Below are 25,722 nucleotides of genomic sequence, written 5' to 3' on the forward strand. Positions count from 1 at the left end.
TCCTCTTCATTTATTTGGTCTTGTAGGTTTTTACCTTGCTCCTTCATCTGTGAGATATTTTCTTGCTGTCTATTTTTTTTTTTTTTTTTAATGAATAGGATTGTGTTCCTGTTTTACTGGTTGTTTGGCCTGAGGCTTCCCACACTGGTGTTTGTAGACTCTTGGGTAGAGCTGGGTCTTGGTGCTGAGATGAGGAACTCTGTGAGACCTCACTCTGATGAATATTCCTGGGGTCTGAGGTTCTCTGTTAGTCCAGTGGTTTGGACTCGGAGCTCCCACTCCAGGAGCTTCCGCCTGACCCTGGGCTCACAAATCAAGATCCCACAAGCCACATGGTGTGGGAAAGAAAAAAAAAAGAACAATAACAAAGTTAAAAATAAAATTAGACTAGGATACTAACAGATATGTTAGAAATAATGTAAACATAAAAATATAGATGAATCAACAAACGGAAGGTACATCAGTACCACAAAGTAAAAAAGAGGAGAGAAAAGAAAAAAAAAAGGGAGGTGGGGGAAGGCCTTGGCTGTGGTGGGTGGGGCCTAAGCAAGGGCAGGGTTTGGATGGTGGGTGGGGCCGATGCTCAGGACCCACAGGGCTGGAAAAGGCCCTGGGGGCTGTGGGGGATGGGGCTTAGGCTAAAGGAACAATGGGGCATAGGCATGCCCCCCACTCCTGGTCTGAGAGGGCAGGGGACCTCACCTGGCAGCCCAGCAGGCTTCCTGGGCTCAAGTGGGTGGGGCAAATGCCCTCCTCTCCTCTCCTCTCCTGCTCTTCTGTTCTGGGGTCTGGCAGGGCCCCACTCTCCTGCATCTCCTGACTTCCCCACCCTCCCTCCTATGCCCCCAGGACCAATCTGGGCAGGGGGGGGAGGGGGGGCCTTTGAGGGCAGGGGGTCAGCCTGGGAGCTCAGCAGGCTCCCCAGGCCCCAGTGAGCAGGGCAATCACCTTCCAGTCCTCTCCCACTCCTCCTGGATGGCCCCTCCCACCTGCCACGCCTGATCTCCCTGGCCTCCCTCCTATTCCCCCAGGACCCATGCAACCTGGATGGGACTTTGGAGGGGGAGAACTGGCTTGGGAGCTCAGCAGGCTCCCCAGCCTGAGTGGGCCAAACAGTCCCCCTCCACTCCTCTCCTGCTCTTCCTGGAGAGTCCCTCCCACCTGCCTCTCCTGATCTTCTGTGCCTCAGGGGCGCCAATCTTGTCTGGCCTCCACTTTTCCTCCCCCCTTGGTCCCCCTGTGTCCTACCAGTTCACTCTGGGGTTCCTCCCGTATCCTTGGGGGTCAGAGTCCCCCACCCGTAGCTGGCAGGTGCCCTAGTTGTGGAGAGACGCTAACTCCGTGTCTTCCCACACCACCATCTTGACTCCTCCCCCTCTCATGTACTGTTATGACTATGAAACTGAAGCATCTAAAGCAAAAAAAAGAAAAAATTAAGATACAAAACAACAGTGAAATACTATGGAAAACTCTAGAACACTATTTTCAAAGGTCCACTAAAAATTGCCTAAATAAGGAAAATTTAATGTAATATTACCTGTAGCTACTAATCTATCTTGCCAACTAGGTATGTAGCTGTTTTTCAATCTCTGTCTTTTTTTTTTTTTTTTTTTGGTATATCATGGCTATATCAATTCCAGATTATTATATCAATTCCAGATTAGATTTATGCTTGACAATACAATTTGGGTGAGACATAGTGTTCAAAACTAGGGTGTGTAACATAGCTAAAGAGTTTAGGTGTGTGTATGTTGGAGGGAAATGGTGTATATTTAGTATTTTTTCCTCATCTTTTATATGCCACGTATGTTTATCCCCTTAATTACCTAGTATTGTGAGATACAGATTACCATCCACATTCTACAGAAGAGAAACTTAAATTCTGGAGAGGTATGTCCAACATCAAACATCTAGAATGTGGTGTAGGACAATATAAACCTGTGTCTGTTTCATTCTCAAATTCAGTTTTCCAATTCTACCATGGTAAGGGCATGGATACTACTGAAGAATATGCCACGAAAACATGCTTCTTGCTCATACCCTCCAAAATGGCCTTTGGAATAATCTGAATCTACCACCTTTGAAGTTGTCTTTTCCATTTTGGCCACAAGTACTGGTTCTAATCTTCAGCCTTGTTTATTTTTCACATCTAGACACTGAGAGACCTTTGAGTGAACATGCTGTTCCATCTCAAGATATCCTTCCATTAGCCCTTCCCTCTCATGAATCTTCTCTCTCTCTTGTTCCCTGTGTCTCATTCTCTGTCTCTCTCTCTGTCTCTCTGCTAGATCCCTTTCACAGGCATTTAATATGCTCAGATCTTCTGCATCTATTTAAAAATAATTCTCCTTTGACACCACTCTACCTTTCAGCTACTTCCAATCTCTTTGCTCCTTTAGTTATCAAATTTCTGGGAAAAAGTTGCCATATCCATTTCCTCACATTCTCCACTAGAATGTCCCTGCTAAGGTCATCAGTAACCTTGTCAATAAATCTAATAGAACTTTTAAAATCCCTAACCTTTCTTGAACTTTCAGCAGCACTCAATATTATTCATACAATCTCCTTCCTGAGAATTTTCCTATGTGTAAGAAGCTTAAGTTCCTGATTTTCCTTCTACCTCTCTGGAAACATCTTCTCAGCCACTCATTTCTTCCTTTCTTCAAATACAGGGGTTCCTCAAGCACCTCTCTAGGTCCTTTTTTCATTTCCCACTCTCTGTGAGATTATTTCATTTCTACTGATGACTTCAATTAACATTAGTACACTTATAATGGGAATAATATTCTTTTGTGATCATGTAGAATTCACAAAAATTGGCCATATATTATTCAAACACAGGTAAATTTTTTAATAACAAATAATTAAAACTAGAAATTAAAATGAAAACCCCATTCACTATCACTTAAAAGGAAACTGTACTATCTCTTTTAGGAAACACAGTTCAAGTATATCAAATTAGAACTATTCCACCAATCATGTTACTAGGTCTTCTATATCTTTATTTTGTTTTTGTCCACTTGATCCAATAGGGAAAGAGGTGAAGTTTACTTTTACTAATGTGTTTATATATATATTTATCTTTGTATTGCCTGTAGTTTTTTTCACTATGAATGTTGAAGCAGGTTATTTTGTTGTTATCTATTCATACCTGCTTTATATATTCATTGTGAATATATATTCATTTCTGTAATAAGGTGTCTTTTTTGCTGTTGTTTACTATCTGATGGCTTAAATTCAATCTTAAATTAAAATAGTTTCCTCTGTATTAGTTTTCTATTGCTGCATAACAATTACTATAACCTTAGTGGCTTAAAATACCACCCATTTATTAGTTCACATTTCTATATGTCAGAAATCTGGAACAGTGTTGCTGGGTTCTCAATGCTGAAATCAAGATGTAGGTAGGGCTTAGCACTTGTCTGGAGACTGGAGAAAAATCTGCTTCCAAGTTTATTCTTTTTTTTTTTTTTTGCAGTATGCGGGCCTCTCACTGTTGTGGCCTCTCCCGTTGCGGAGCACAGGCTCCGGATGTGCAGGCTCAGTGGCCATGGCTCACGGGCCCAGCCGCTCCGCGGCATGTGGGATCTTCCCCGATCGGGGCACAAACCCGTGTCGCCTGCATCGGCAGGCGGACTCTTAACCACTGCGCCACCAGGGAAGCCCCCTAGTTTATTCTTGTTGGCATGATTCTGTTCTTTGTGTTTGTACAACTGCGGTCCTTGTTTCCTTTTGGGCTGTCATCAGGGGGCTGCTCACATCTCTTAGAGGCTGCCAAGTGGCCCCTTTCATTTTCAAGCCAAAAAAGGTGCATTAAATCCTTCCAGTGCTTCAGGTCTCCGACTAGGTCTTCTTTCACCAGCTGGAGAAAACTGTGCTTTGAAAGGGGTCATGTGATTAGATTAGGCCAACCTAGATAATTTCTCTGTTTAAGGCCAGTTGTGCCACAGAACATAATCATGGGGGTAAAATTGATCATAGGTGTAGGAAATCTTGGGAGCTATCTCAGAATTCTGGTTACCATACTCTGCTTTCTTTTTGTGTACATTTAAAAAATGTTGTGTCTAAAATTTTCCTTATTAATCTTTCTGAATCAGTTTTTAAAATTTGTGTTTAATGTAAATAACATTTACTAGGGTTTTACTTTGTGATCCAAAATGAGAGCTTTTTCCCCTCTAAAATATTAGTTTAACCTGTATTGATTATATTGATTTATAGACATGTGGTCTTAATTCTCTCAGCATAATTTAGGTTCTAACTTTCTATTTTTGTTGTTCCCATAAAGAATCTTCACAATTTTATCTGTAGGTATTCTTTTTCACATTGACTGGTATGTGTTTCTTCTAATAATTTATAAGCTTTGTATTTAAATTTTTCTTGTAACCTTAACTACATATAACTTTATAGTTTTATAATTTATAGTTTTTTCCTTTTATGTATAACTTTACCTGATATATTTAATCTTCTTTTTTTTTAAACAGCCATTACTTACTAATTTGACAAAAATTTACCAGGTTAATTAACACAAATGCAATGATCCTTGCTCAGAGCCAGGAAATTTGACTTTACCATCAATAATATTCACCTTTGTATGCTAGTTGTGAAAAAAGAATTATGTTCTAGAGACATTATATGTTCTTTTTTAAGCCACATTGGCAGGATATAACTTTGTAAATATTAAGGTTAAAAGGAACATATGTCTGTAATTTGTTGGAGTTGTCTCTAAAAGTGATCTCTTCTCCATAAACCTTTAGCCTGATTTCCTTTCGAGTAATAGAGTCTAAGGAACATAGAATTATGTGTCACTCTTTTAAACAAAAATTCTTTATTGACAAAATAGCTCACAATCAGAATTTTACCATTGCAAATGATCTTAGATGATCTCTAACCTAATTATTATTTAAATAATAATTATTACTTAATATAAACAATAATCTAGTGTTTTAAATTATTTTATAGATAAAGAAACTATTGCTCAGGTAGGGTGATTTAGCTGGACTGAAACACAGTTTGTCTGACTTGTAGTGGATGTTATTTCTTCAAGAGAGTGTGTTGCCTTCCTGAGAAACTCCAGAATCAGAAATATTACTTGGTTGCTTAGAATGTGAATAATAAACTTTTAATCTATGACCTAAGTAGTTTCTTACCATGTTCCCATTCAGCGTCAGAGCTTTCTAACGTACCTGCCTGGGTGCGCTCACTGTAAGGCTTTTGTACTTAACCGATAATTTAACAGCTCGTGGCAAGTTTTCTTGTGTTGTTTTAAGCATTTTAAGGTCTTACGAACTTAGACATCCCAGAAATTCTCTATTTCTCTGCTTGATGCAAAACCCTTATTTCAGTTCTTCTTATTTTAGGTATGAATTCTTTAATATAGGACTGTTCTCTGTGTGGGGTTTCCTTTTTATAAAAGCTACCCATCTTTTTATCTTGTAAGGAATAAAACAAATGAGGTCCAATGTCTCTTCCTCTCATGTTGTATTACTGTTCTAAACTGCATATTAATATTGTCTTAAGCAGAATCCAATTTTATTTTCATTGCCATAGTGATTGACTGTTTTTAGAGCTTTCACCAATTTTTCCTGTCTTCATCCTATAACTAAAAGGGAATTGTTCTTTTACAATGACTTCCTTTCATGCCTAATCATAGTTTCTTTATAGTCTGAGTTAGATTCATGACAGCACAGGTAATGAGTTAAAGATTATAGACAATCTTCTTTTGCACTCTGCCTCTTTACTTGTACAGATAAAACAGTATCATGAATGTGTTGGTGAAAATGTACTGGAAATAAGAGTGACATGTAAGTAGTTCATTATTATTATGATTAATTTTTATTATGGTAAAATATTATTACATATTTTGGTATATCCAAGTTTTAGGCCCTGTTTCCATAGCAGCCTGCCCATTGCTAGTTTGGAACTCCAGAGTGAGCATAGCCTTTGGGATTGAATTTTAACTTTGCCACATGCCAGCTGTGTAAGCTTGGGCAAGTCACATAAACAATTGGGGGTCACAGTTTTCTCATTTGTAAAAACACGAATAATAAACTTTTGTATCACAGTTGTAAGTGTGAAATGATTTAATGTATATATGATATAATGATATTATGAAGGGATTTACCAGAAAGCCTGGCACATTGCAGGGCTCAGCAAGTATTAATTTCATTTTCTGATTAATCTCTACTGCTGCCTTTAATGTTAGGATTTTTCACTCGTGGCCCATTATGGCCCACCCACCTGAAGGCCTTGTAGTGTTTCTTACGGGTTTTTTTTACACTTGCAGGTGGAAGATATTATAGCCAAGTTATATGCTTGAAAATGAACGTGTGTGCATCTTGTCCCCAGTTAATTTCTCCTTCCATTAAATTATTATGTTGTTTAGGATTAACTTAGTCATTGTGCTCAACCTACGATGGTGAAAGAATCCAGTGAGAGACACAATAGGAAAACTCTGTACTGAGTTAGAAGATGGTTAGGCAGTTCTGTTTGTTTAAGGAAAATGAACAAGAATATTTTGCATAATGCCTTTTAGAGCAGTCTTGTTCTTCATAATTGTTTGAGATATTTCAAGGTGCTTTGCTCTAAGTCTGAAGACTTAAAAACGTTGTTTTATAGTCTGGCCCACTAAGAATAATGACCTCTCCAGTTTCTTGTTTTTCTGGGTGATTAAGGGTTTCCTGGCTGGCTCCAGGCCATCTGCCCTGACTTTTTTTTCCCCAGGGATTTAGAACCATATTGTCAAAAATAATCTCTTACTCTGAGAGATTTTCTAGCCCCAGAAGATAGAAAGTGTTTGCTGTGTGTGCTCAAACCTTGCATGAAAAATATTGCAAGTGATACTTCTTATTGATGGGACAAGGCAGTCCCATCATTTATGCTCCTTTAACTAAGTTAGGTGTAAACTATCTCAAGGAGGCCAAAGTTCTTCTCTGTGTCCCTGTGAGGATAATTTCACAAATACGCAGCAGGTCCCTCCAACTACAGATTTTGGCCAGGGAGACGAAAACAAGAAAAAGAAGAGGGCTATGGCCTGGGGCCAGTGCACACCTCTCCACAGGGGGTTTCCAGCATGTGGGTGATTTTTGACCAAGCTGATATAAATCAGACTGTGCGGAGCAATGACATTTGGATCTCTGTGCTGGGAGATGCCTGGATAGTGTTACCCTTCCCTCATTAGGAGGGACTGGAGTTGAGCTTTTAGCTGTATCAAAATAACAGTGTGGGAGCAAAGAAGAGGCTGGGGTAAGGGGGTGTACAGACAGGTTATGTGAAATGTCCTGAACTCTCATCCTTTGAGATCATTTATTTGCAAACTGAGCTTGATGCAGTCAAGAAGAATTTGGTCCATGAATGCCATTGTTTCAATTTGGGCAAGACTGTAGCCTCATTCTTTCTCAGCTGGGACATCCTACCGCAGTGGCTGGCCTACACTCCCAAGCCCTGTTAAAACTAAGTTTGTAATCTGTTATAAAAGTGTCTGTTAGCATTCAGAAGCAATTTTAACCAAAGTACTCATTGCTTATTGTCATTAACTTTCTGTGAAAATTGAGTGCTAAAACCCAAAATTCGGCATATAAGACAAAAATAAAACTTCCTACACCAAATAAAAGTTTAAAATATAGCAAAGAGTCATACCACTAGGAGAAGGAAAAATGGTAAATACAGCATTGTACACCAAGTAATTATAACATAAAATAGTATGATAGAGTTGGTACAAAACATATCAGTCATATAAAAAATGTGAATGGGTCTAAATCACCTATTAAAGGAAAAAAGAATTTCAAATTTGTTGATAAAGCAACTGATGTATATAGGAGACATACAGACATTAAAAAGACTGGAAATAAAGGTATGGGAAAAAATGTACAAGGCACATAAAAGCAAACAAAAAAAATCAGAAGGCTAGATCTTGGTATCACATAAAGCAGAATTGAACAAAACTATATATGCTCTTACCTTGTGGTCCAGCAATCGCATTTTTAGGAAGTTACTCTGAAGAGACACTTCCAACTCTACACAATTCTGAAACTACCTGTTGTTATTAAAGAATTAGGCAAATGGGTACATGTGTTGATGGGGGGAGCCAGGGTTCTTATTTTGGAGGAAGGGCGACAAAATATAGAACAGGAATCACAAGGAGGAACCTTGTGAGGTTGGACTGTAATTGGTGGTATCAGAGTGACCCCATGGTTTCTAACATACATCTTTTCCAAAAATATGAATGACATAGAAAGGCAGAGATACCTTTCCAGATTAAAGGAGACTCAAGGAACATAAGACCTCAGTGCAATACATGATCCTAGACTGGATCATGGACTAAAAGGAAAACATATTAAAGTCACATATTGCATTCTGAATTTATTCCCTCATATCTTGTTTGCCAAGAAAAATAATATGCATTTATGTATCATTATTTCACTTTGTTATTCTCTCATGTTTTTCAACCTTTATCCTTTCTGTGAGTTTGTAAATACTTGAAAAGCACATCATGTGTTCTTAACTTTTCAGATATTTTCTGATTCTTTTGGTTTGATTTTTCATATATTTATTGATTTAATTTTCTATACACATAAAACAAGTATTCCTGAAGGGTAGTCTCTTAATTGGCTCCAAACATGTTCTCCTCACACATTTTTTTCAAGAATAAAGTCTTGTCCCATAGAAAGTAAATCACATGGTTTTGGTTTGGGACATAGATTTCAGGAATTTTACTAAAACGTTAGGGCAAGACTGACATATTTTAATAATTTCTACTTCCAATCATTTTGTTTCTTATTTTCCAAATGGTTTACATATAGATAACCCATGTTTGAAACTTCTTATAGAATGTTAATGGCCATTAAAGATACATACCAAGAGAAATCACAGGCAAAAATATATTTTTGATAAATATAGTAAAAATGTATCCTATTAAAATCTGCTGAAAAGAAAATTTGTAAGCTGTTTACCAAAATATTGGATTTAACAACTTACATATGTCATCCATATAACATTGGGCATTTAGGGACCAACACTGTTGTCAGAGTGTAAAATGGATTGCACATGTAGTATCAAGGGGTTGAGTAAAAAGGGGATCCATTTTCAATTATGACTCTAGGAAGGTCATGATTTTATTTTACCTAGCAAGAGAGTATAAAAATTCGCCACCAAAGTTATACATCTTGAAAAACAAGACCTCAAGGAGGTCACAAGTAAAACAGCTGTAGGACGCTTAACTTTCAGAGAGAACGCAAACACAGAGCAGTTGTCTGAGAGTCAAAGAAAAGTAGGACCAGTTTTGTGTGTACGCTGCTTAGGGCCCAGAACTAAGAAGAAGTATCAGTAAAGGCCAGACTGCACTAGACAAGAACAACGCAGGACATTCAAAAGATGATCTGGAGGGGACAAGGACTATTTCCAGACCCATGCTGGGTATACATTATCACCAGTTACTTAGTGAGGAGAAACTAGAGACAACTATCAGAATGTTGAATGTTATATAGTTAATTTATATAGAAGTACAAATTAGAGGAGTGCTGGGAGCAGCGCGTCTCCACGCAACCATGGAGCTGAGGTTCAGTACAGCCATTTCACATTAGGAACTCTGGTCTGCAGCCCCCAGGGCAAGGCCTCTGCACGCTGCACTCAATGAGCAAGTGAAACTAGATGAAGCACAAAGGAAAAGAGAAAAAAGCCATGTGGCTGAAAGTGTCTTGTTGCTCTGGCCGGCTGTCAGGCCTAAGCTTCTGAGGTGGGAGAGCCAAGTTCAGGACATTGCACCACCAGAGACCTCCTGGACCCATGTAATAAAAATTAGCAAGAGCTCTCCCAGAGATCTCTGTCTCAACGTGAAGACGCAGCTCCACTCAACGACCAGCAAGCTCCTGTGCTGGACACCCCATGCCAAACAACTAGCAAGACAGGAACACAACCCCATCCATTAGCCAGAGAGGCTTTCTAAGTTCACAGACACACGAAAACACACCACTGGACGTGGTCAACCAACCAGAAAGACAACATCCAGCCTCATCCACCAGAACACAGGCACCAGTCACCTCCACCAGGAAGCCTACACAACCCATGAACCAACCTTACCCACTGGAGACAGACACCAAAAACAACAGGAACTATGAACCTGCAGGCTGCGAAAAGGAGACCCCAAACACAGTAAGTTAAGCAAAATGAGAAGACATAGAAATATGCAGCAGATGAAGGAGCAAGGTAAAAACCCACCAGACCAAACTAATGAAGAGGAAATAGGCAGTCTACCTGAAAAAGAATTCAGAGTAGTGATAGTAAACATGATCCCAAATCTTGAAAATAGAATGGAGGAAATGAAATGTTTAACAAGGACCTAGAAGAACTAAAGAGCAAACAAACAATGATGAACAACAGAGTAAATGAAATTAAAAATTCTCTAGAAGGAATCAGTAGCAGAATAACTGAGGCAGAAGAACGGATAAGTAGCCTGAAAGATAAAATAGTGGAAATAGCTACCACACAGCAGAATACAGAAAAAAGAATGAAAAGAATTGAGGACAGTCCCAGAGACCTCAGGAACAACATTAAATGCACAACATGCGAATTATATGGGTTCGAGAAGAAGAAGAGAAAAAGAAAGGGACTGAGAAAATATTTGAAGAGATTATAGTTGAAAACTTCCCTATTATGGGAAAGGAAATACTTATTCAAGTCCAGGAAGCACAGAGAGTCCCATACAGGATAAATCCAAGGAGAAACATGCCGAGACACATATTAATCAAACTATCAAAAATTAAATACAAAGAAAAAATATTAAAAGCAGCAAGGGAAAGCAACAAATAATATACAAGGGAATCCCCATAAGGTTAACAGCTGATCTTTCAGCAGAAACTCTGCAAGCCAGAAGGGAGTGGCAGTACATATTTAAAGTGATGAAAGGGAAAAACCTACAACCAAGATTACTCTACCCAGCAAGGATCTCATTCAGATTCAACGTAGAAATTAAAACCTTTACAAGCAAGCAAAAGCTAAGAGAATTCAGCACCACCAAACCAGCTTTACAACAAATGCTTAAGGAACTTCTCTAGGTAGGAAACACAGGAGAAGGAAAAGACACACAAACACAACACAATTAAGAAAATGGTAATACAAACATATATATTGATAATTACCTTAAATGTAAATGGATTAAATGCTCCAACCAAAAGACATAGACTGGCTGAATGGATACCAAAACAAGACCCGTATATATGCTGTCTACAAGAGACCCACTTCAGACCTAGGGACACATACAAACTGAAAGTGAGGGGATGGAAAAAGATATTCCATGCAAATGGAAATCAAAAGGAACCTGGAGTAGCAATTCTCATATCAGACAAAATAGACTTTAAAATAAAGACTATGACAAGAGACAAAGAAGGACACTACATAATGATCAAGGGATCAATCCAAGAAGAAGATATAACAATTGTAAATATTTATGCACCCAACATAGTACTGCCTCAATACATAAGGCAAATGCTAACAGCCATATAAGGGGAAATCGACAGTAACACAATCATAGTAGGGGACTCTAACACCCCATTTTTACCAATGAACCAATCAACCAAAATGAAAATAAATAAGGAAACACAAGCTTTAAATAATACATTAAAGAAGATGGACTTAATTGATTTTTATAGGACATTCCATCCAAAAGCAGCAGATTACACTTTCTTCTCAAGTGCTCATGGAACATTCTCCAGGATAGATCATATCTTGCGTCACAAATCAAGCCTTGGTAAATTTAAGAAAACTGAAATCTTATCAAGTATCTTTTCTGACCACAACACTATGAGACTAGATATCAATTATAGGGAAAAAACTTGAAAAATACCAACACATGGAGGCACAACAATGCACTACTAAATAACCAAGAGATCACTAATTAAATCAAAGAAGAAATAAAAAAATACCTAGAAACAAATGACAATGAAAACACGACGACCCAATAACTATGGGATGCAGCAAACGCAGTTCTAAGAGGGAAGTTTATAGCAATACAATCCTACCTCAAGAAACAAGAAACATTTCAAATAAACAACCTAACCTTACACCTAAAGAAAACAATTAGAGAAAGAAGAACAAAGAAAACCCAAAGTCAGTAGAGGGAAAGAAACCATAAAGATCACATCAGAAATAAATGAAAAAGAAATGAAGAAACAATAGCAAAGATCAATAAAACTAAAAGCTGGTTTTTTTGAGTAGATAAACAAAACTGATAAACCACTAGCCAGGCTTAACAAGAAAAAAAGGGAGAAGACTCAAATCAATAGAATTAGAAATGAAAAAGGAGAATTAACAACTGACACTGCAGAAAAACAAAGGATCATGAGAGATTACTACAAGCAACTATATGACAATAAAATGGGCAACCTGGAAGAAATGGACAAATTCTTAGAAAAGCACAACCTTCTGAAACTGAACCAGGAGAAACAGAAAATATAAACAGACCAATCACAAGCACTGAAATTGAGATTGTGATTAAAAATCTTCCAACAAACAAAAGCCCATGACCAGATGGATTCACAGACTAATTCTATCAAACATTTAGAGAAGAACTAACACCTATCCTTCTCAAACACCTCCAAAAAATTGCAGAGGGAGAAACACTCCCAAATTCATTCTAGGAAGCCACCCTAACCCTGATACCAAAACCAGAAAAAGATATCACAAAAAAAGAAAATTATAGACCAATATCACTGATGAGTGTAGATTCAAAAATCCTGAACAAAATACTAACAAACAGAATCAACAGCACATTAAAAGGATCATACACCATGATCAAGTGGGATTTATCCCAGGGATGCAAGGATTCTTCAATGTATGCAAATCAATCAGTGTGATACAACATAGTAACAAACTGAAGAATAAAAACCGTATGATCATCTCAATAGATGCAGAAAAAGCTTTTGACAAAATTCAACACCAATTTATTATAAAAAACCCTCCAGAAAGTAGGCATAGAGGGAACTTACCTTAACATAATAAAGGCCATATATGACAAACCGACAGCCAACATCATTCTCAATGGTGAAAAACTGAAACCATTTCCTCTAAGATCAGGAAGAAGACAAGGATGTCCACTCTCACCACTATTATTCAACTTCGTTTTGGAAGTTTTAGCCACAGCAATCAGAGAATAAAAAGAAATAAAGGAATCCAAATTGGAAAAGAAGTAAAGCTGTCACTGTCTGCATATGACATGATGCTATACATAGAGAATCCTAAAGATGCTACCAGAAAACTACTAGAGGTAATCAATGAATTTGGTAAAGTAGCAGGATACAAAATTAATGCACAAAAATCTCTTGCATTCCTATACACTAATGATGAGAAATCTGAAATTAAGTAGACACTCCCATTTACCATTGCAACAAAAAGAATAAAATACCTAGGAATAAACCTACCTAAGGAGACAAAAGACCTGTATGTAGAAAACTATAAGACACTGATGAAAGAAATTAAAGGTGATACAAACAGATGGAGAGATATACCATGTTCTTGGATTTAATGAACCAACATTGTGAAAATGACTGTACTACCCAAAGCAATCTACAGATTCAGTGCAATCCCTATCAAACTACCAATGGAATTTTTCACAAAACAAGAACAAAAAATTTCACAATTTGTATGGAAACAGAAAAGACCCTGAATAGCCAAAGCAATCTTAAGAAAGAAAAATGGAGCTGGAGGAATCAGGCTCCTGGATTTCAGACTATACTACAAAGCTACAGTAATCAAGACAGTATGGTACTGGCACAAAAACAGAAATATAGATTAGTGGAACAGGATAGAAAGTCCACACATAAACCCATGCACATATGGTCACCTTATTTTTGATAAAGGAGGCAAGAATATGCAATGGAGAAGAGACACCCTCTTCAATAAGTGGTGCTGGGAAAACTGGACAGCTACATGTAAAAGAATGAAATTAGAACACTCCCTAACACCATACACAAAAATAAACTCAAAATGGATTAAAGACTTAAGTGTAAGGCCATACACTACAAAACTCTTAAAGGAAAACTTAGGCAGAACACTATGACGTAAATCACAGCAAGATCCTTTTTGACCCACCTCCTAGGGAAATAGAAATAAAAACAAAAATAAACAAATGGACCTAATGAAACCTAAAAGATTTTGCACAGCAAAGGAAGCCATAAACAAGACAAAAAGACAACCCTCAGAATGGGATAAAATATTTGCAAATGAAGCAAGTGACAAAGGATTAATCTCCAAGATATACAAGCAGCTCATGCAGCTCAATATCAAAAAAACAAACAACCCAATCCAAAAATGTCAGAAGACCTAAATAGACATTTCTCTAAAGAAGATATACAGATTGCCAACAAACACATGAAAGGATGCACAACATCACTGATCATTAGAGAAATGCAAATGAAAACTACAATGAGTTATCATCTCACTGCAGTCAGAATGACCATCATCAAAAAATCTACAAACAATAAATGCTGGAGAGGGTGTGGAAAAAAGGGAACCCTCTTGCACTGTTGGTGGGAATGTAAATGATACAGCCACTAGGGAGAAAAATATGGAGGTTCCTTAAAAAACTAAAACTAGAACTACCATGTGACCTAGCATTCCCACTACTGGGCGTATACCCTGAGAAAACCTTTATTCAAAAAGAGTCATGTACCACAATGTTCATTGCAGCTCTATTTACAGTAGCCAGGACATGGAAGCAACCTAAACATCCATCAACAGATGAATGGATAAAGAAAATGTGGTACATACATACAATGGAATATTACTCAGCCGTAAAATGGAATGAAATTGAGTTATTTGAAAAACAAATACCGAATGCTAACACATATATATGAAATGTAAAAAAAAAAAAAAAAAAAAAAGATTCTGAAGAACCTAGGGATAGGACAGGAATAAAGATGCGGACGTAGAGAATGTGTTTGATCACACCAGGAGGGGGAAGGGTAAGATGAGACGAAGCAAGAGAGTTGCATTTACATATATTCACTTCAAATATAAAATAGATAGCTAGTGGGAAGCAGCCGCATAGCACAGGGAGATCAGCTCGGTGCTTTGTGACCACTGAGAGTGGTGGGATAAGGAGGGTGGGAGGGAGATGCAAGGGGGAGGGGATATGGGGATATATGTATACATGTAGCTGATTCACTTTGTTATAAAGTATCTACTAACACAACAATGTAAAGCAAAAATACTCTAATAAAGAAGTTAAAAAAAAAAGTACAAATTAGAAACATCGCTATTGTTATAGAATATTGGTTTAGTCATTAATCAATTGTTTAGTCATTCTCATAAAGTTCCTACTTAAAAGCATATGTAAATATTGTATATAGTTGCTTAGACTGGGCAGAGCTTGCTTTATAGGCAAAATTCTGGGCCCAAGGTAAACCAAACCAAGTAAGTGACCCTCCTTCAGAACTGTGTGTTCAAGTGGCTTCTTTTTTAAAAAATTTTCTGTATATTATATCTTTTTCTCTGAGTATAGGTGTTATAAGACTTGACTTACTTTAAAATAAATTTTTTGATATTGTCTTAAAATTAACTCTTGACGATGGATTAGTGAGGTGTTTTTAATGTTAAACACTTTATGAAAAAGGAATAAATGAAATAATACATATGTTGAAATGTGTGTGTTTGTTGCCAGAATGTTAGCATGACTGGTTTTATGCCATATAACTTAAAACAGAGTAAAGGCATTCTAATAACCAGAATCTTTTGCATCACACAGCCATTTCTTTGCCTACTAACCTAGAAGGTTCCTGTATTATATAAATAAAAAACAACACCCGAGACCAGTGGTTTGTTTGGCAAAATGTTCTTTGATTGTTGATGAAGTATATTCTGTTTGCTTTCTCTTGCAAGTTGTTATTGGTTGTCAAGTAATGCAGTGAGTGATAGAAGCCCAGTGTATAAAAAAGGAAAAAAATAATTTGAGTTGAACAGCAAAAAATTCTTTTTGTCTTTTACATTACCCTCCACTGTCCTCTTTTCGTCTCCCCAATTTTTAGTTCTAATTTTCATGGCTTGTATACCTTCCTTTCCATCTCCTTTTTGTTATTACCTTACTCTATCTAGCCAGATCGTTTGAACTGGTGTTCAGCAAAAATATATTCTCAGGAATGGGGAGGAGTGGGGAAAAAAACTAACATTTACTGTGTGCAGAACACTTTACATAGATGATTTCACTTACTCCACATGGGAACTCTATGAGTTGAAATTATTATCTCTGTATTACAAATGAGGAAACCAAGGATCAGAAATGTTAAGTGAATTGCCTAAAGCTAACAGTACCAATCAAGGGAGCAAAGATTCCGTTGAGAAATGATCTGCACACAGACATTACACCCAAGCTGGCTACTTTCCCAGCACCTTTAGAGTTGAATCAATCTTACAGCATTTTCACTTTTAATCGTTGACTTCTGCACAGTCTCCAAGGGGTCAAAGTCTAAATCAGAATCGGAGAACCAAAGCAGTCCATGTAGACTGTGTGTGGTTGGGACAGCTTTGAACACTATTTTGAAGGTGATATTAGATGTTGATTCCACAAAAAGACCTATTTACTGAATCACTGCATGTAGTGATAACCTTGGATTTTCTTTGGTGGTCTTCCTTCCCAGTAATGACAAAGTAAGACCTGGTTTATTTTATGAGGACTGAGAAAGTTAGAGCACAGGGTGGCCTTAATTTTCAGAAACGTTTAGCTTTTGTTAACACAGATTTTTTCCAATCCTTAAAGTTACACTTCTGTGCATAAACAAAAGTTTTAAGAGTCATATGTTTTCAGTGGGCAATGAACTCCTCAGTTAGCACTCCTAGACATTTGCATTTCAGTCATGGTAACTGAATAGGCTAGACCTGTGCTGAAACTCATCATATTTGAAAATCAGTTGCTCTCTGCCAACTTTTCCTTAGACATAAATTTTATGGATTTTTAAAGTTACCAATAGATGTATTACTTAGTTCCACAAACTTGCTGCTTTCTGATTAATTTTTCACTTCAAACACAAGTGAACTGACTTTCTACGTTCCAATATGTATTTCCCTAGGCATAACTGGCTGAAAGGAATTAAATTCCACTAATATTTTTTATTTCTTTTTGGCTTGAAGCACTCCCAAGGCTTTGTGAAATGTGGGCTCAGGCTATATTTATGGTCAAAATAAAAAAGACATTTAAATACATATTAAGTTGCAGAGTCAGATAATGATTACAGCATACATCTATTAAATTTGGTATATTTGGGTTTATTTGAATAAATTTAAATAATTATTAACCTAAATGCTTTATAATATTTAGTCATAATCAGTATGCCTGGTATTTCCCGTATTTACCTCCCATTAAATATTGTAATAAATAGGAAACAAAGTAATAGACAAAAGACTTCTTTTTTTTTTTTTGCGGTACGCGGGCCTCTCACTGCTGTGGCCTCTCCCGTTGCGGAGCACAGGCTCCGGACGCGCAGGCTCAGCGGCCATGGCTCACGGGCCCAGCCGCTCCGCGGCACGTGGCATCCTCCTGGACCGGGGCACAAACCCGCATCCCCTGCATCGGCAGGCGGACTCTTAACCACTGCACCACCAGGGAAGCCCAAGACTTCTTTTTCATAAGATAAAAATATTACAGATGTCAACTTGATTGATGGTTATCCCATTTAACATTTCAAGTAAATTAATAATTATAAATAAAATAATTACACATTTATTTGTAAACAATATTTTATTGTGTGTATTTCCTAGTATTTTTTTTAATTTAATAAAATACATGTAGTTCATCACTTGTCACAAGAGCACTTTCAATAAGATTTTTCATTTGGGATAAGTATCTGTTTCTGTCGGAACCTCATTAGGAGAGAAAAACCACACAGTAATTTGAATAGAGAAAGTTTAAAGTAACAGGGATTGATGTAGTGTGGGATTGGCTAAGTAAGAAGCGGAGAGAACTCTAAAGAATATGTGAATAGCAGATATAAGAAGCAAGCGCTCTAGTCCTAAGCCTGAGAGATATTCAATGAAAAATCCCCATTCTCTTAAGTTTGAAATACACGTCTTGTTGGAGAGTGCAGAGACATGGCTTACTGGATGGCCAAGAAGTCACTATGATGCCACACTGGTGGAAGGTGCTAGAAATGCACCCTTTTGTGTGCTGGGGAAAGCTTTTCAAGGGGAGGTGTCTCATCAGAAACCCGAGGGGTGTGCTGTGGAAAGCTGATGACGACTGGAAGCTGCTGCACTATAGGAGCCTGGTGCTGTGGTGCTGTGGGTTCCTGCCTAGTGAGAATATGGAAACTAAGCAATGAAACGCTTTTCCTCCTGCCATGCCTCTCCAGCACCCTCTATTGAGAGAGCTTCAGTGCCAGCTGGCAAAGAACAAAGTATTTAAAGGATCCAGACCCGTTTTCACAGAGCATGCCAAAAAGGGTGAATTTGGAGCAGAGAGGCATAGTATTAGATTTTTTTAAAATGTCTAAATACATTATATTTTAATACTTGTTGTACCCATATCAAATATTGGTTTTGACATGGGTATTATTATATATTACCATAGATACATCTATGGGACCAGAAATTATTTTAAACAATTCTTAGACGTCAACATTCATAAGGTAATAGTTAAGTGTTCTGGGTCGGCAGTCAGTTAAACTGCTTTAGTTACTGGCTCTGTTCCTTTCCAACTGTGACTTTGGGTGAGCTTTTTCACCTCTATGTGCCCATTTCCACATCTGTAAAATAGAGTCAAAATGGAATCTACCTCAGCTGGGTTGTTGAAAGGGTTAAAGAAGATAATGTGGGTACAGCACTTAGATCTGTGGCCAGCACAGGGTAAGGTCTCAAATCTTTTATTAAGATTTTATATTTATCAAGCTGGGAGTTTAATTTTTTAACAATTTACATCAACATAATTTATTTGCCAAGCAAAATCCTTTAGGAGCCTGAAATGTTTAGAAACTCATGAGACCATGGTCTGTTCTTTAGTTTATGTACACAATTGACCGCCATTATGGAGGCAAGCAGGGCAGATTGTGATTCCGAATAAGAGTTATATTTTTTAATTTCTTAATTTTAATGTTGCTTAATCAGAATGCATAATAAATATGCTATAAATATATACAACTTTTAGTTAAGGATGGGATGTAGTCATATTGCTATGTGCTGTTAAAATACTCTCTAAATAACCATAACTAATATATGGAAAAAATTTTAAAGTATGATTTATAGAAAAGCGCTCCCCCACCTTCTAAAGTAGAATAACTTACATCATCCCTATGTTTTAGTACTTTTTGTACCGATAATGATGATGTTGGACTTGAGTTTTCAGAACACATTAATCCAAATGGCTAATACAAGAAACGCTAAAATTGGGTAGCAGTATTTGGCCAAGCTCTCAGGCTCTCCCACAAAACTGGAAGAAAAATGGTTTGTCTTAGGCCAGTATTAGCACAGTGTCTAAAAGAAATACTAATTTAGCTACACAAAACTTTAAAAATAGGAGGATATTTATTGCAGATCTCCTGAGGAAGTGGCAAAGAGGAAATTACATTGCATCACACATAGCAAAACTTAAAAATCCTCTAATCACTTTACCCTAATCACTTTCTCATTTCTCACAGGAGCTGATCACTTTCTCTCTTCATGTGTTTTAGTTTGATAGCAAATATACCACTTAGTTCCTACCTCATTCTGCAGACTCAACCTAATAGCTTGGTCTTGCTGCTCTTGGGTGAGGAAGGGGCAAGGAAGACAGGGGAGACGAAAATGAATGAGAGAGCCTACATCAGTTCCAAGAGCAGAGTGGACTGGGGCACCAGTGCTTCCTGTTTTACAAAACTACGTGGGAGGAGAGGATGCACTCAAAAAGCCCACATTTAAGGAAGCTCTACATTTTATCCCCTTTAACACTCTACCCAATGCAAATGTAACTAATATAAGGTCTGGGAATTTGACCAGTTATACCAATCCTGCTCTTCCTTTAGAGAGAATTGGAGATAAAAGATGGGTGGGCTTGGAGATAAAGAGAAATCTTGGTTTACCCCTAAATTCCAACAGTTATGAAGATACAGTATCAACTAAAATGAAATACTCAGGCTGTAGAAATACTTCTGTCCTCTACTTAAGCATTTTAACTTACGACTTTTGTGGATCATAATGTAAAGGAGGACTTTATGTTCTGAGGAATATGGTTTCCATTCACAAATTGAAAACAGGATTACAAAACTTAAGGGAAGGACAGTGTACATAGATTCTATTTTCATTCCAGAAGGATAGCAGGGAAGGTTAATTGCTATTCTTTTCTAGTGTGTGTGCCGTTGAGCTATATCCTTGGAAATTGGTGAATCACATTGACCATTCATGATTCTATTAATACAGAGCTGAAGCCATTTCCAAAGCTTTTACATAAAAGTACCATAAAATAAACTGTACATGACATAACAAGTATTATTATTTTGTAATATTAACTTTAACCTTATTTGACAATAGTGACTTTAAATGAGAATTTCTCTTTTATAACGCATGTCGAGAGTGGGTGAGAGCAATGGTGAAATGTTATCGTACGGCAGGTAAAGGTGGGTCACAACTGCTCAACAATGGCCTTCTGACCTTCTGCAGAGGCAGCCACATTGACCTTCATGGAAGAAGCAGGTGGCAGAGAACAGGAGGGATAAAATGGTAAAACACTTTATGGGAGGATACCGGAAGGGAAGCGGCCTGTGAAATGCTAGGTTATTTAGGAATATTATGAATGGCAGTACCATTTTGCCCTTGGCGATTATTTTTGCATTTCCTGGAAAGTAGCTAACGTACTGTTTATTAATTATGACTAATACATTTATGTGTTAGTAGCTTTGCATCTGCATATTGAAGGGCCTTAGCATACTTTCAAAAATCCAAAATAGCTTGCTCTAATTAATGTAGTTTTTGCCACTTTGAAACCAGATTGCCTGGTTTTCTGCACCTTTAACCAGCTCTTCTTCGTGACCTACAATGTTGCCCACAAAATCTTCACCATTCTCTTCCTATACAACTCATAATGGGCATCACACTGTCATCTGTGGATGGAACCCTGCCCTCAACCACTTGGCTTTCTAAAAAATTCACTTTTCAGATTTCATCTCACCCACTAAAGACTTAATGTTCATCAATCATTTAGCAATGTGGTAATAGAAGAATGTTCTCATTCTTCCAAATATTGGCATCAGTGCTTAGATTTTTTTCCCATAGTGTTTATGTCATCATGCCTTGGTCTGGAAAGCTGGGAGAGAGTCATGATATTAGGGGAAAGGAACACCATATTAACTGACACAGTAATAAAAATGAAAGAGCTTATGCATATTTGGTATATTATTAGCAGAACCTTAAATTCACAGTTATAGGAAGTAATATATTTTTATACTTTTAGCTAAAATATTTATTAAACCAGTCTCAAAATAGATCTACCATGATCCACACTTTCATTTACATCTGCCAAGGAAATCTGGCCTCTTGGTGCCCTGCATTTTGCAGAATGGCAAATAAGCCTGGCTTAATTACCCTATCAACTGCACTGCCCTAAATTCAAGGGCAGTTTGACTTTGGCACCTGAAAACTTGTACTGTCTCTCCCTTGGGTATTCTCACCAAGGCAATTTCTTCCACCCAGTTTAATTTTGGGCTGAATGTTATTTTAGCCTTCTTTATCTGTTTCTTTAGCTTGGGAGGATAACATATGTAAGGGGTTATGGTCTAAAGATTCTGCCTTTCCAGTTTACTTTACATTATGCAAAGTTATATTGTCCTCCAAATTAAAAAAAAATCTTGCTGCATGATAAAAAAAATTACTCCTGTGCCTTAACTAGTAATATGCCACCTGCAGTTTTAGAGACATGTTTCTACAGGCTCCTGACTTCTTCCCAAATAAATTTATGTTGAGATCCATACGTTTTCTGAATACGTTCTTATAAACCAAAATCTTTACAATATTTACTTTTTTTCTACTTATAATTTTGCCAGGCTAAAACACCTATTGAAGTAATTTCACAAATTACTTTCTTATTTCCAAAAGAAAATACAGTAGGATCATTCACACAATAGAGCCATCAGCAGATTTGCTGTTTGCTCTCATAGTTTATCTAAAACTTATATTTCATCCCTGATCACTATCAGTATACGGCAGGAAAAAAGAATTTAGTGAAATGTGGGTGTGGAGAGGAAAAAGACTCACTAGCACTATCCTGAACCCCTGTCTCACTAGGATATGTTTTCTTATACCCACATGCTCCACTCAATACCATACTTAGACTTCACTCCCATCGTGACAACTAGGGGTTGATTTCATTTTCAGAGATATTTTCCCAAGAAATAAATTTCATGACTTCAGAAGTTTCACTATTTCTGTTAAAATGCGAGAATAATTAATTACATCGAAAAGTAGATGCTTGCTAGTAGGTTAGGCTCTATCTAGTGAACCAAGCCCATGGTATGTTCAGTTGTAATTTCTTCCTAAGCCAAAATCAAATTATCAATATTATAAGTCAGGTCCTTTCATAGTTGCTGGCATACTGTGAAAACCAAAAAATATTAGTTCCAAGAGCTTAAAAGACTAATATATAAGGAAATGTAAGACAAGATGTACTATTCCCCTAACTCTAATAGGCAAATTTTTTAGGCATATATTTGCTATTCAACATTTGATAAACTTTAGTTCTTAAGTATCTATTATATGTCCAGAATTGTCATGGGCTTTTTGGGGTTTGAAATAAGGTAGAAAAGTTTATTTTGTCCCTCACAGTCTTTACAATAAAATGTCCTCCAGGAAGTTCCACAATATTTGTAATCTTTTTCCTAATTTAAGTATGAGTCTAAGAAAGATTTTATTTGCCAGGTCAGAAAGTCTGGACTTGATCCTGCAGATAATGGGGAACAATTAAATGTATTAAATCACTAATGATATATTTTTTAAAAAACTGAGTGTATTTAAAAAGGAATATATGGTATAAAATCTCTTCCATATCCTTCCATAGTTTTGTTTAAATGGCCTGCTTATGGGCTTCCTCAGAGTATCATTATTTTTATACTCTTCAGGACCTCATTGACCCTCTCTTTGACTCTGAATTACTTTCATTATAAACTGCCTTTAAGTCCATGCCAATTGTGCCAAAGTGAAAGATATGTTAAATATAATCCCTGAGGGTAACTCAATCATGAAATGTAACATGGATTCCCGAATCATTCGGTTGGACAGTCCATGCATTTACATTAACTGTCTAATTACCACACCTCTTTGGTCACTTTAGCTAGTTCTACACAGCTGAACATGGCTGATGTAACATGTGTGTGAAACATGAGGATGTCTAGGAGGGATAAAAACTTAAAATTAATACATGTGGACAGGTCGAACTATGTTGGCCAAACCAAGTTTCTGTGGGCATAATGAGTTTTGAAAATTACTTGTAAGCTGACTTAAGAAATATTTGTAGAACACTATGATGTTTTTTGATAAAAGTCTCTGGATAAGGCATAGTATTGTTTCACTGACTATCCAAAACTTTGAAATAATCTTAACATTCTTTGTATTGTAAAATACTCAGCTTGATATTTTGAAATGTACCTTCCCTGGGACTTGAAAAAGGTTTACTTGGTGCTCTAGTTTGAGATAAAATATTTCATGTTGTCTTTCTTACTCCACTGTCCTTTTTATAAACTTTTTAAGAATATGTATAATTATAAATATAGCTATTTGTTGTTGATTAGAATAACTAAATCTAATTAGGATGAAATATTTATCTTTTTAAAATAAACAGATGGTAAAATATCTCCACAATTTGTTCAAAGTTTGGGCTGGGAATTGGAAAAGGAGGTAATTAACACATATGAATATACATCTATAATATACACTGTACATATTTAATACATAAAATATTGTACAATTCTGAATTTCTCTAGTAATGAAACACCAGTCCCCTGAGGTGTTAAAAGTTGCTTCATGAAAAGAGTTCTTAATCAAATAAGTTTGACAATGCTTAACTATAATTTTACTCCCCCTTTCTTAAGAAAACTTAACACATATTAGCCCTTTAAAGTCTTTTAGAAGTCCTGCCATAAAGAAACCCATTTAACTTTGTTTAACCTAATGTTTCCAAAAGTTATTTGTGTTTGGAGACTCTCTTCTCCCCAGAACATTTATTAATATCTCATGGGACTCTAGTATTCTAAGGAACATTTTTTTGGGAAAGTTGACGTAGAATGTAAGTAAATATAGTTTATTATACACACAGAGGTGTAAACTATAAACACATTGCCCCTGATTAGGTAGAGCAGGTTGTCTTGACATAAGTTGTATACTTTGAAGTTTTCAAACTGAATACAATGCCTGAAACACAGTAGGTACTAAATGAATATCTACTGAAGTGGACTGATTTTATTATGTAGACACTTCACTCTCCCCATCCCCCCTCCTCCAGTGTCCAGTTTCCTGTAGCATTCCCTTGAACTACTTTTCCCTGTGGTCAGACAAGCTAAGTAAGTTATTACGATCCCTTGTAATTAAAATCCTGTGCTCAGCATATTTTAACTTTCTGTATTATATCAAAGAGCTTCTTTTGGTGGTTGTAAAACGCTCCTTAGCCCTGAAACCACAGCATGCTGAAACATCGTGTAGCCGTTAACCATCAGAGGATTGTTTTCTCAAAGTTACATTACCCCTGCCCATGTTGATGAAGGCATTAGTCTTCAAAGATCACTGCTCTTCCTGTGCCTCATACTTTTTCAATGTTCTCTGCCCTGATGATATTTCTTCTTTTAAAATTTGATCATTTCAGGTTCTCCATGGAAACAGGTGCTTAAGTCCACCTTCTATCTTGTGGAATTTGAAGTAATCTAATGTCTTTTTCTAGATCGATCTATCTCCCAAGGTTTTTCTATGAACTCCTTCAGCAAACATTTCAGTGCCTACTGATTTTTGAAACTGTGAAGGTGAAATACAGACTATTCAAAATAATCTCATGGTCTAATAACAAAGCATGTACATAACATATACTCACAGTTCTGGGTGATAGCAAGTATGTTCAAAGTATGCACAAGAGGTAATGTTATCTCAGAGGAGAGTCATTTCCTCAGTATAGTCATGAAATACCCTTAGATTCTTTGCCTTTCTCTCTCCACTACATGCCTGAAAAAAAAATCCATCCTTTTTTATCTTTTCAGGACTCAAACCACTACTGGAGAAAAATCACACAACTAGGCTAGTGGATTCATTTTAAGTTTGTGATTACGTACTCCAAATAAGCTCTCAACAATGCTCAGTAATTCTATTATGTCTTTCTTTAGGCTCAATTTGGAACTCTGTTAGACAGCTCTTAACCAGTTTCTTTTCTCCTTAATCCTCCCTCTTCTCCCACCTTTTAAATACACACTGTCTGTTGGTAATCATTTCTCATTTGTTAAAAAAAAATAGAAGACCCTCTAATAACTAACTCCCTCATTTTCCCACCACCAAACTTAAAGGCTACCTACATCTGCACTATCTTTGTCTTCCTCCGTCCTATTATCTTGGAAGAAGTGTCCCCCCGTCAATCAGAGGCAAGTGCCTCCACTTTTGCCTTGTACAGAAATTTATCTCTACTATTGCTTCTCTCTTCTACTTAATAATCTCTCTTTCTCCACTGGAGCATTCCCACCAGCTCAAACATCTTCCAGCATCTCCCGTGTCGAAAAACCGAAAGATGGAGGAGGTGGGGGAGGAGGAAGA

The sequence above is a fragment of the Grampus griseus genome (assembly GCF_964374135.1).
Source record: "Grampus griseus genome assembly, chromosome: 13".
Lineage (NCBI taxonomy): Eukaryota > Metazoa > Chordata > Mammalia > Artiodactyla > Delphinidae > Grampus > Grampus griseus.